Raw genomic sequence first — 12,025 nt, forward strand, 5'->3', positions numbered from 1 at the left:
ACCCACTTTGACACAGGTCTTTATCCACCCCATTGTGTTCCAGGACTGCACTCTCTTCTATTTCACCAACGCTGCATATTCACAAATATTGTGTTTTTTCCAGGGGAAGGTTTAATCCGTGGGAGTCTGTTCAACCATAAATATTAAACACTTAGCAGCCAGTCATATAAATAAATAACGAGATCAATATCAATGTTTTTAAAAAACAACGCGTTTCCTGTTAAGTCAAATGGCGCCTTGTCATTGTTTTTGTTGTGTAATTAAAGAAAGCACTGTGGCCTGCTAGTCGTTGGTTTGGAAGCCAGAGCTTTCATTTAGATGAACCTGCAGCCTAATTAAGACAGCGACTTCTCTCCTATCTGCTAGCACTGTGCCAGTCTCTAATGGCAATGTGTGCGTGGTCGTTTTCTCTCTGCTAGCACTGCGCCAGTCTCTAATGGCAATGTGTGTGCGTGCGTGGCAATGTATGTGTGCGTGCATGGCCGTTGCCTCTGCTAGGAAGGAGCGCCAGTCTAGCCAGATGGATTTGAATGCAAACTAGAGTCTAATGAAATGATTTTACAAAAAGTGTCTAATAGGAATTTTCACACACACACACACACACACACACACACACACACACACACACCGATGGGTTGGCAAACAGCTTGCACACCATTCATTATGCATTGTTCTATTTTTCTATCGTTAGACGTTTAATTGCACTAGAACAATGGTTCTGAAGGGCCCAAAGGGTCCGGGTTTTAAACGGGAACAGGTGAGATGATGATTAAGAAGATGACAAGGGAGGAGTGAGGGATGTGTAGAGGATAGAGAGATGAACTGATAACACAGAGGATGGATAGAGTGCTCTGGTTGCAGGTGGTGTGTATGACACAAGTAGGGCCTAGAGTTTTTCTTTATCATGTGACCTGGACAAGAAGAACTCTGTCCCCTAGTTATAACAGTACCATGATCTGATGGTCATTAAGAACTCTGTCCCCTAGTTAAACACAGGACCATGATCTGAAGGTCATTAAGAACTCTGTCCCCTAGTTAAACACAGGACCATGATCTGATGGTCATTAAGAACTCTGTCCCCTAGTTAAACACAGGACCATGATCTGGTGGTCATTAAGAACTCTGTCCCCTAGTTATAACAGTACCCTGACCTGATGGTCATTAAGAACTCTGTCCCCTAGTTAAACACAGGACCATGACCTGATGGTCATTAAGAACTCTGTCCCCTAGTTATAACAGTACCCTGACCTGATGGTCATTAAGAACTCTGTCCCCTAGTTAAACACAGTACCCTGACCTGATGGTCATTAAGAACTCTGTCCCCTAGTTATAACAGCACCCTAACCTGATGGTCATTAAGAACTCTGTCCCCTAGTTAAACACAGTACCCTGACCTGATGGTCATTAAGAACTCTGTCCCCTAGTTATAACAGTACCCTGACCTGATGGTCATTAAGAACTCTGTCCCCTAGTTAAACACTGACCTGGTGGTCATTAAGAACTCTGTCCCCTAGTTAAACACTGACCTGGTGGTCATTAAGAACTCTGTGTCAGGACCCGGTTACGAACCCGGGTCTCCGGAGTGAGAAACAGTCACTTAACCTACTGAGCCACGAATAGTCGGCAGAACCCAGAAGATGAGGCAGACACAGCAGTACTTGAGACGGTGTATTTAATGAAGTAAAAAGAGAAGTCCTTCAGGAAAACATGTAACTTCACAACCTCAAAAGGAATTCCACAAGAACAAAGGTAATCCTCCAAGACAAAAAGGTAAATCCACAAGGTGGTAGGAATAGCATAAAAAGCCTCAAAAGATACTCAAAAATAAATAAACAAGAACAAAAACAGAATTCCACAAGAGAGTCCACCGGGATCAACAAGAGTTCACAGAAATACTAGGGCTGGGTGCTAACATACAAACACAGAGCAAAGAACTGAGGAAAACTAAGGGTTTAAATACAATCAGGGGAAACGAGGCACAGCTGCAAATAATAATGGGGATCAAGGGAAAACAAAAGGTCAAAAAGTACAAAGGGGGCATCTAGTGACCAAAAACCGGAACAACCCTGGCCAAATCCTGACAGAATCCCCCCCCTAGGAACGGCTCCTGACGTTCCTACCAGCTCTCTCGGGGTGGAGGGCCCTGAACCGACGAATGAGGTCAGGGTCCAGTATGTCTTTGGCAGGAACCCAGGAGCGCTCCTCGGGACCGTAGCCTTCCCAGTCCACCAGATACTGCCAGGACCGCTGCACCCGGCGGGAATCCAGTATCCGATGGACGGTATAAGCCGGCTGGCCTCCAATGACACGAGGCGGAGGGGGAGGTCTGTCTGCCGGGACAAGGGGAGAAAAAACAACAGGTTTTAATAAGGAAATGTGAAACGTGGGATTAATCTTAAGGGATCTGGGTAAGTGTAGGCGATAAGAAACTGGGTTAACTCTCCTGGCAACCTTAAAGGGACCGATGTATTTTTGGGACAGCTTGCGAGACTCCACCCGTAGTGGTAAGTCTCTTGTGGAGAGCCACTCTCTGGCCGGGGCGCAGGGTAGGCCCGGGACGGCGACGTCTGTTGGCTTGTTGTTGGTACCTCTGTGAGGAACGCATAAGATTAAGACGGGTCTTCCTCCACATAAGCCGACAGCGTCTGACGAACTTCAAGGCTGAAGGCACTCTGACTTCTGCCTCCTGGTCCGGGAACAATGGAGGGGCATAGCCAAACTGACACTCGTGCGGGGACATACCAGTGGAGGAGGAGCGCAAGGTGTTGTGCGCGTATTCGGCCCAAACAATGAAGGATGACCATGTGGACGGGTTGTTACGAGTCATACATCGGAGGGTGGTTTCCAGCTCTTGATTCATCCTCTCTGTTTGACCGTTGGACTCCGGATGGTACCCTGAAGATAGACTGGCAGAAGCCCCCATGAGTTGGCAGAAGGCCTTCCAAAACCTTGAGGCGAACTGGGGACCTCTGTCAGAAACCATATCTTGAGGAATGCCGAAGACTCGGAACACATGATTAATTACCAACTCAGCAGTTTCCTTGGCAGAAGGTAACTTAGTCAGAGGGACGAACCTGGCCGCCTTAGAAAACCTGTCGATTATGACTAGGATAGTAGTATTGCCATAGGATGGAGGAAGGCCAGTAATAAAGTCCAACGAGATATGGGACCAGGGTCTGTGGGGAACAGGTAAATGGTGAAGGAGTCCTTGAGGGCGGAGGTGAGAAGATTTGCCCTGGCAGCACACAGGGCAGGCATTGACGAAAGTGGCAACGTCTTCTCTTATGGTAGGCCACCAGAACTTACGCTGGATGAACTCCAAGGTGCGACCTACGCCCGGGTGACAGGTGAGGCGAGAGGAGTGCCCCCACAGAAGGACCTAAGTCCTCACTGCCTTGGGGACAAACAACCGATTGGCAGGGCTTCCTTTCGGGTCCGGTTCGATAGCTTGAGCTCGTCTCACGGTATCCTCAACTTGCCACGAGATCGGAGCCACGATCTTAGCAGCAGGAAGGACAGGCATGTCCGTGTCATCTCGAATGGCAGGAGCGTAGACTCGGGACAGGGCATCCGGTTTGAGATTCTTCGACCCGGGCCGATAGGTGAGGATAAACTGGAATCGATTGAAGAAAAGAGACCATCTAGCTTGTCTAGAGTTCAACCGCTTCGCCTGCTGGATATACTCCAGATTTTTGTGGTCCGTAAGCACTTGAAACGGGTGAGAAGCCCCCTCGAGCCAGTGTCTCCATTCCTTCAATGCCATCTTAACCGCTAGGAGTTCACGATCCCCCACATCGTAGTTCCTCTCAGCCGGGGTAAGCCGGTGTGAGAAGAAAGCGCACGGATGAAGCTTCTTGTCTTCACCCCTCTGAGACAGGACAGCTCCAACACCAACCTCTGAGGCGTCTACCTCCACCACAAACGGTTCATCCGTAGTCGGTAGTATCAGGATGGGAGCAGAGAGGACGCGCTGCTTGAGTCCTTGGAAGGCCGTCTCAGCTTCTCTTCCCCACAAAAACCCTTGGTTAAAGCTGAGAGAGGGGCTGCCACCAAGCTGAAGTTCTTGATGAACTTGCGGTAAAAGTTTGTGAAGCCCAGGAAACGCTGAACTTCCTTAACGGATTTGGGGGTGGGCCAATCCGCTACCGCCCCTACCTTCCTGGGGTCCATTTGGACTCGACCGGGTTCCACTACAAATCCCAGGAATTGTACTCGGGATGAATGGAATTCACATTTTTCCGGCTTAACGTACAGATGGCTGTCTAGGAGCCGTTTGAGTACTTGTCTGACATGCTTTGTGTGTTCTTGAAGAGAACTCGAAAAGATGAGGATGTCATCCAAGTAAACAAACACAAATATGTTAAGCATATCCCTAAGCACATCGTTTATGAGCGCTTGGAACACCGCTGGGGCGTTGGTCAGGCCGAAGGGCATCACCAAGTATTCATAGTGACCAGTAGGCGTGTTGAAAGCGGTCTTCCACTCGTCACCAGGTCTGATCCGCACAAGATGGTATGCGTTCCGCAGGTCAAGCTTAGTGAAAACAACTGCTTCCTGGAGCAGCTCGAAGGCTGTGGCCATAAGGGGTAGCGGGTAACGGTTACGGACGGTTATGGCATTGAGTCCCCGGTAGTCGATGCAAGGACGTAATCCACCGTCTTTCTTGGCCACAAAGAAAAACCCTGCTCCTGCCGGGGAGGTGGATGGACGCATGAGGCCTGCTTCCAGAGCGTCCTTGATGTAGGTATCCATAGCAGCTCGTTCGGGTAGAGATAGGGAAAAGATCCGACCCCTGGGGGGGCAAGTGCCCGGAAACAGTTCGATGGGGCAATCATAAGGTCTATGGGGTGGTAGCATGGTGGCCCTCTGTTTGCTAAATACCAGTTTGAGGTCATGGTAACACTCGGGAACTCTGGTCAGGTCGATGGATTCTAAAGACTCGGTAATAGAACTCGGGGAATTCGAGAAAATACAAGTAGCTTGGCACGTAGGACCCCACTGCTTGATAGTGCCCACAGACCAGTCGATGTGAGGGTTATGGCTGTGAAGCCAGGGGTATCCAAGGACGAGAGGGAACTCGGAACAGGAGATCAAATGAAAGTTCGTCAATTCCTGGTGTTGTGAAACTGAAAGTCGCAAGGAGGTAGTGACATGAGTGACAAGTCCAGATCCCAAAGGGCTTCCATCCAATGTAGTAACCCTCATGGGGTCACTTAGAGGTTCAGAGGGAACGCCATTCTCCTTCGCCCAGACACCATCCATGAAGTTGCCTGCGGCTCCAGAGTCTACCAAGGCTTGAAGGTGAAGCTTGTGGTTGTCCCAGGAAAGGGTGACTGGAATGAGCAGACGGGAGTTGGACGGATGGGAGGAGGTTATGTTTCCCGTTACAGTTCCCCCCGGTCTGTACGGGACAGAGCGTTTCCCTGGAGCCCGGGACACGTGTAACGGAAATGGCCCGGTTTGCCGCAATATAGACAGCGTCGCTCCCTCATCCGGCGGTCTCTCTCAGCCTGGGAGATACGTCCCATCTGCATGGGTTCCGGTGGAGCCAGCGAGGATAAAGGTGGGGACTCGGAGCTGGGACTGATAGGGGCTAGAGGTCTACGGTTGAGTTCTCTCTCTCTCAGACGCTGGTCAATGCGTGAGGCCAACTTGATCAGGGACTCGAGATTGTCCGGTGGTTCCCGAGTGGCCAGTTCATCTTGGATAGTGTCGGAAAGGCCTTTCAGAAAGCACACCGTGAGCGCCTCGTTGTTCCAGCCACTCGCTGCTGCTACCGTGCGGAACTGGATGGCATAGTCCGTCACGCTGCGCCGACCTTGGTGGAGAGTCAGGAGCTGTTTGGCTGAGTCAGGACCACTGCTTGGGCCTTGAAACACTCGTTTGAATTCCTCAGCAAAGGCAGAGTAGCTGGCACAGCAGGAATTATGGGCATCCCACACAGCAGTAGCCCAGGCCAGGGCTTTTTCCGACAGCAGGGTGATGATATATGCGATCTTAGACCGGTCGGTGGGGAACGACGAGGGTTGCAGCTCGAAGGAGAGAGAACATTGGGTGAGAAACCCTTTACAAGCACTTGGATCACCTGAGAACCGTTGGGGAGGTGGAAGACGAGGTTCAGCCAGGGGGTTAACTGCCATGGGTACGTGAATCTGAGGTACTGGGACAGGAACTGTTGCCGGAGTAAGTCGATCAGATATCTGCTTTATGGAAGTCAGCATCTCCAACAGAAGATGAGAATGTCTAGCCATTAAGGCCTCTTGCTGAACCAGGGCGGCTTCGTGGCGTTGGACAGTCTCCTGGTGGTGGGACAGCATGGCAACAAGGTCCTGGGAACTGGCTGCCTCTGGGTTCATTTTTGGCTCTGTGTTTCTGTCAGGACCCGGTTACGAACCCGGGTCTCCGGAGTGAGAAACAGTCACTTAACCTACTGAGCCACGAATAGTCGGCAGAACCCAGAAGATGAGGCAGACACAGCAGTACTTGAGACGGTGTATTTAATGAAGTAAAAAGAGAAGTCCTTCAGGAAAACATGTAACTTCACAACCTCAAAAGGAATTCCACAAGAACAAAGGTAATCCTCCAAGACAAAAAGGTAAATCCACAAGGTGGTAGGAATAGCATAAAAAGCCTCAAAAGATACTCAAAAATAAATAAACAAGAACAAAAACAGAATTCCACAAGAGAGTCCACCGGGATCAACAAGAGTTCACAGAAAACTAGGGCTGGGTGCTAACATACAAACACAGAGCAAAGAACTGAGGAAAACTAAGGGTTTAAATACAATCAGGGGAAACGAGGCACAGGTGCAAATAATAATGGGGATCAAGGGAAAACAAAAGGTCAAAAAGTACAATAGGGGCATCTAGTGACCAAAAACCGGAACAACCCTGGCCAAATCCTGACACTCTGTCCCCTAGTTAAACACAGGACCATGATCTGATGGTCATTAAGAACTCTGTCCCCTAGTTATAACAGTATGCTGTTCTAATTGTCAAAGTATGTCATGGATTTTGAGTATATGGGTCTGAGCGGGTCCTTTTGGATCGACTGACAAATCATGTCTGTATGTGTTCATTTGTCTGGCACTGACGGTGTGTGTCCATCTGTTTTCCAGATGCTGGTGACCACCCCTGAGAAGTGGGACGTGGTGACCAGAAAGAGCGTTGGGGACGTGGCCCTGTCCCAGATTGTAAAGCTCCTCATCCTGGACGAGGTGCATCTGCTACACGAGGACAGAGGACCAGTTCTGGAGAGCCTGGTGGCCAGGACACTACGACAGGTTAGTCCCTCTCTGTCTCAGCATAAGGCTCTAAAAAATATAAATATATATTGGTAGCATTGGTGCTCCCAACTTTAAAAAGTTAGTAGCACAAAATACAATGTAGGAGCACCAGAAATGTAAACATTTTTATTGATTGAGATATAGCCTATATTGTAGATATATTAATTATATCTACTTTTGAAGCACATGCTGTGGCTAGAAACTATAACCCTTTAAAGACATTGTTTGTCAATTATTATATACACTGCTCAAAAAAATAAAGGGAACACTAAAATAACACATCCTAGATCTGAATGAATGAAATATTCTTATTAAATACATTGTTCTTTACATAGTTGAATGTGCTGACAACAAAATCATACAAAAATTATCAATGGAAATCAAATTGATCAACCCATGGAGGTCTGGATTTGGAGTCACACTCAAAAGTGGAAAACCACACTACAGGCTGTTCCAACTTGTCCGTAAAACAAGTCAAAATGAGGCTCAGTAGTGTGTGTGGCTTCCACGTGCCTGTATGACCTCCCTACAACACCTGGGCATGCTCCTGATGAGGTGGCGGATGGTCTCCTGAGGGATCTCCTACCAGACCTGGACTAAAGCATCCGCCAACTCCTGGACAGTCTGTGGTGAACTCTGTTGGTGGATGGAGCGAGACATGATGTCCCAGATGTGCTCAATTGGATTCAGGACTGGGGAACGGGTGGGCCAGTCCATAGCATCAATGCCTTCCTCTTGCAGGAACTGCTGACACACTCCAGCCACATGAGGTCTAGCATTGTCTTGCATTAGGAGGAACCCAGGGCCAACCGCACCAGCATATGGTCTCACAAGGGGTCTGAGGATCTCATCTCGGTACCTAATGGCAGTCAGGCTACCTATGGCGAGCACATGGAGGGCTGTGCGGCCCCCCAAAGAAATGCCACCCCACACCATGACTGACCCACCGCCAAACCGGTCATGCTGGAGGATGTTGCAGGCAGCAGAACGTTCTCCACGGCGTCTCCAGACTGTCACGTCTGTCACATGTGCTCAGTGTGAACCTGCTTGCATCTGTGAAGAGCACAGGGCGCCAGTGGCGAATTAGCCAATCTTGGTGTTCTCTGGCAAATGCCAAACGTCCTGCACGGTGTTGGGCTATAAGCACAACCCCCACCTGTGGACGTCGGGCCCTCTTACCACCCTCATGGAGTCTGTTTCTGACCGTTTGAGCAGACACATGCACATTTGTGGCCTGCTGGAGGTCATTTTGCAGGGCTCTGGCAGTGCTCCTCCTGCTCTTCCTTGCACAAAGGCGGAGGTAGCGGTCCTGCTGCTGGGTTGTTGCCCTATTACGGCCTCCTCCACGTCTCCTGATGTACTGGCCTGTCTCCTGGTAGCGCCTCCATGCTCTGGACACTACGCTGACAGACACAGCAAACCTTCTTGCCACAGCTCGCATTGATGTACCATCCTGGATGAGCTGCACTACCTGAGCCACTTGTGTGGGTTGTAGACTCCGTCTCATGCTACCACTAGAGTGAAAGCACCGCCATCATTCAAAAGTGACCAAAACATCAGCCAGGAAGCATAGGAACTGAGAAGTGGTCTGTGGTTATCACCTGCAGAACCACTCCTTTATTGGGGGTGTCTTGCTAATTGCCTTCCACCTGTTGTCTATTCCATTTGCACAACAGCATGTAAAATGTATTGTCAATCAGTGTTGCTTCCTAAGTGGAAAGTTTGATTTCACAGAAGTGTGATTGACTTGGAGTTACATTGTGTTGTTTAAGTGTTCCCTTTATTTGTTTTAACATTACTTAAATGTAAACCTATCCAACAATAACCTATTAAAAGCTGTTCTGTAGCAATGAGGTTTGTGCAGTAGGCTATAGGCCCAAAACCATTATCACTGCGTATTGGCTATGCTGGAATTGCCCTGCCAATGTTGTTCTTCTCAGATGATTTAAATTATATTTCAAAACGTATGGTTTATGATCACACCGGTTCTAGATCAGTTGTTGTATTACTTGTGAGGACCAGCTGAGTGAGCATACATTTTAATAAAGTGCTTTTTTTATTTCATGGACTGATGGTGCCTCCATCTGAAAAAGGGGACGTCTTCCAGCTGATGGTGAAACTCGAGTCTCATGCTCAAATTCATGTTACTCCTATGACCAGTGGAAGTGAAATATTCCTCCATATAAAAATTGACACAAGCCACTAATAATAACAATGCAAGCATTTCCATACCCTTTGCTGCTCATCCATTGCAGCTGCCGTGCTGGTTGAAATGCGAGTGGAAGAAGGGAGAAGCTCATTTAATGGCGTATAAAAGTATTCAATAAAAAGTGGTTACAGTGTTGAATAAAACTGTAAACGTGAACTGACTCATAAAAACAGCAGCTCTTTGCTCTCTAGTTATGGTTTTAAAGTCTCACCGTATCAATTTGGCTGTGCATCGAGGAAACTGCAGACACGGTAATCTGAGCCATCCGATTGACCAGCTGTAGGACCATAGGTGCACTTGATTTGCTCTCCGTGCTGGCGAATATGGCACTCGGAGGCAGCGGTACAGCGAAGCCTAATCATAACAATTATTCTGGGTGATTACATTTTTTTGGTAGTCACACTGGTGCCCCCCAAATAAAATTCCAGGTCACACAGGAAAATGTTTTAGAGCATATGCGACCAAAATGGTTGCACTTTAGAGCCCTGGTCCCAGCCCTTATCCTACCCTTTCCCCCCCCTTGTCCCCTCCCACCACACTAGCCTGGCGGTCAGCCCACTCCGACAGGTCATTCCCTCCCTCTATCATTACACCAGGGTCTCCTCACCATGGTGAACATTATGCACAAGGACATTCATATTAATATTAGTACAACACCGTCATTGTTAAATGTTGTAAGAGTTTTGTCTAGTCTTGGTTTGTGGAGCTGTGTGTTTACCTCAGTCAGAGTCAGTGATTTAGCTTTAGTTAGCCTGTCTGTCTGTGGGCTGTGCTGTCTGTGCTGTGTGTTTCTGTATCTGAGTGGGATGCCTGATTCCCTCTTATGATGATTGACAGCGTCATGCGCAGGAATCAACCCGGCCGTTTTGGGATATTACAGTGATTATGCAAATTCCGACAGTCTGGGAAATGGGAGCCATCGTTCCGGAGTGTCCCGCAACCGTGTACCATTGTGATGAGCTAGCGTCAGGTGTCAATCCCAGCCAAGGAGGAAATGAATAAATGGAGGGGGGATAGAGAGATGCATGGTAGGAATTTTCATGGTCTCCTAGGTGACAAGAGGGATTGGAATGATTTGTTTTTTTCCATTGGCAGACACACACACACACACACACACACACATCGATATACCAGTATGAATGTTAAAATATTGATGACAGATATAAAAGTTGGAGATGAAAGAGTGTTGAGAACAAAATGGAGAAAGAGACCGATTAGAGAGGGTGACAGAGAGGGGAGAGATGGAGAGAGAAGGATACTGACAAGATATAGTGCTGCTTTTTATTTATTTATTTATTTTAGTGTGCTGTGACGTCGGGGACCTCTGGGTGGGTAAGGTTAACAGTCAGGTAATTGAAAAGCAGTCTGTACGTCTGACCGATGTTGACTCCGTTCACAGCCTATTCATGTGCAGCTATAGCTGCTATCACTGGAGAAGGGCTGAGGGAGTGTCGTGTGAGGCCACACCTAGAGACTCTCCTAGACCGCACACTGCAGCCTCTTTGTCTGTCTCTTTGCATTTGTCCAGGGTGTTAGAAATGCTTATAACACTTGAACAAGGAGCCTTGGGCTGTTATCAAGGCATATAATGTCTTATAATGCATTATGACTGCTCATTCGGCCTATACACAGGCAGGTGCTTCAGAGGCAGTGTTTAAAAAAAAGAAATGTGCACATAAAATCCAAGATGGATCCAACCGTCCTGAGTAGCACAGCAGAAATGTCTTTCCTGTGTTTCTCCAGCCAGTGTTTGTAATTAAGGTGTTTGTGCCGTCAGTCAACAGCACATTGGAAGGTGTCTTTAAGACGCTGTGAATTATTGATTGGCACACAGTAAGCAAGATTGTTGCCTCCGGAAGTACAAAAAGGAGTCACCTCATCAATAAATATGATGAGGTAGAGAGGAAACAACGCAAGAGTTCTCCGAAGGAGAAGGACAGGGTCTTTAGTTCTCTGGTTTCCAAGAAGAAACAAATCAGTCAGAGCACAGACAGCACTGCAGACACTGGGCTCTGTTGTAGAGCCTTCCAGGGAAGTCTGTGGGGGTCCAGTAACCCTAAAGCTGTGGTTGCTCTACAAGTCTTCAGGCCTCAGCCACAGTCATAACCCACAAATCACATCTCATATATGATCATATCAATATTTAGGTTAACCATCAAAGTTGCGGTAACTTTGATCCAGAACACACAGGAGTTAATGGAACAACCAGACTTCAGAATGATATGTGCTTCAGTGAGACGGTGAGGAAGCGTGATGGTGTGTATCTTTATATGACAAGCTTAGATAGACCTATAAACCATTGGGTTCAGGCCCCAGTAGAGAAATCCACCATATCTTATTCCTTCTCAACGGAACCCACAAATGTAGACACATAAGAAACCGGAGTTTTTATGGTTCACTCTTTCTCCCTCCCAAAGATGTTCAGTCATTTTTGTTGTTGTTGAGAAGTTCACATACTTAGCCTCCATTCCTACCCACAATACACCAGGAGTTGAAGGACCCCAATCCCATTGCACAGATACCCCCAACCC

General features: G+C 48.0%; 1 pseudogene; it reads left to right on the forward strand.

The window, feature by feature from the left end:
• LOC139385148 (activating signal cointegrator 1 complex subunit 3-like) overlaps window positions 1–12,025 on the forward strand; it is a 175,375-nt pseudogene that overhangs the window by 95,924 nt on the left and 67,426 nt on the right.

This window comes from Oncorhynchus clarkii, chromosome 3 (assembly GCF_045791955.1).
Source record: "Oncorhynchus clarkii lewisi isolate Uvic-CL-2024 chromosome 3, UVic_Ocla_1.0, whole genome shotgun sequence".
Lineage (NCBI taxonomy): Eukaryota > Metazoa > Chordata > Actinopteri > Salmoniformes > Salmonidae > Oncorhynchus > Oncorhynchus clarkii.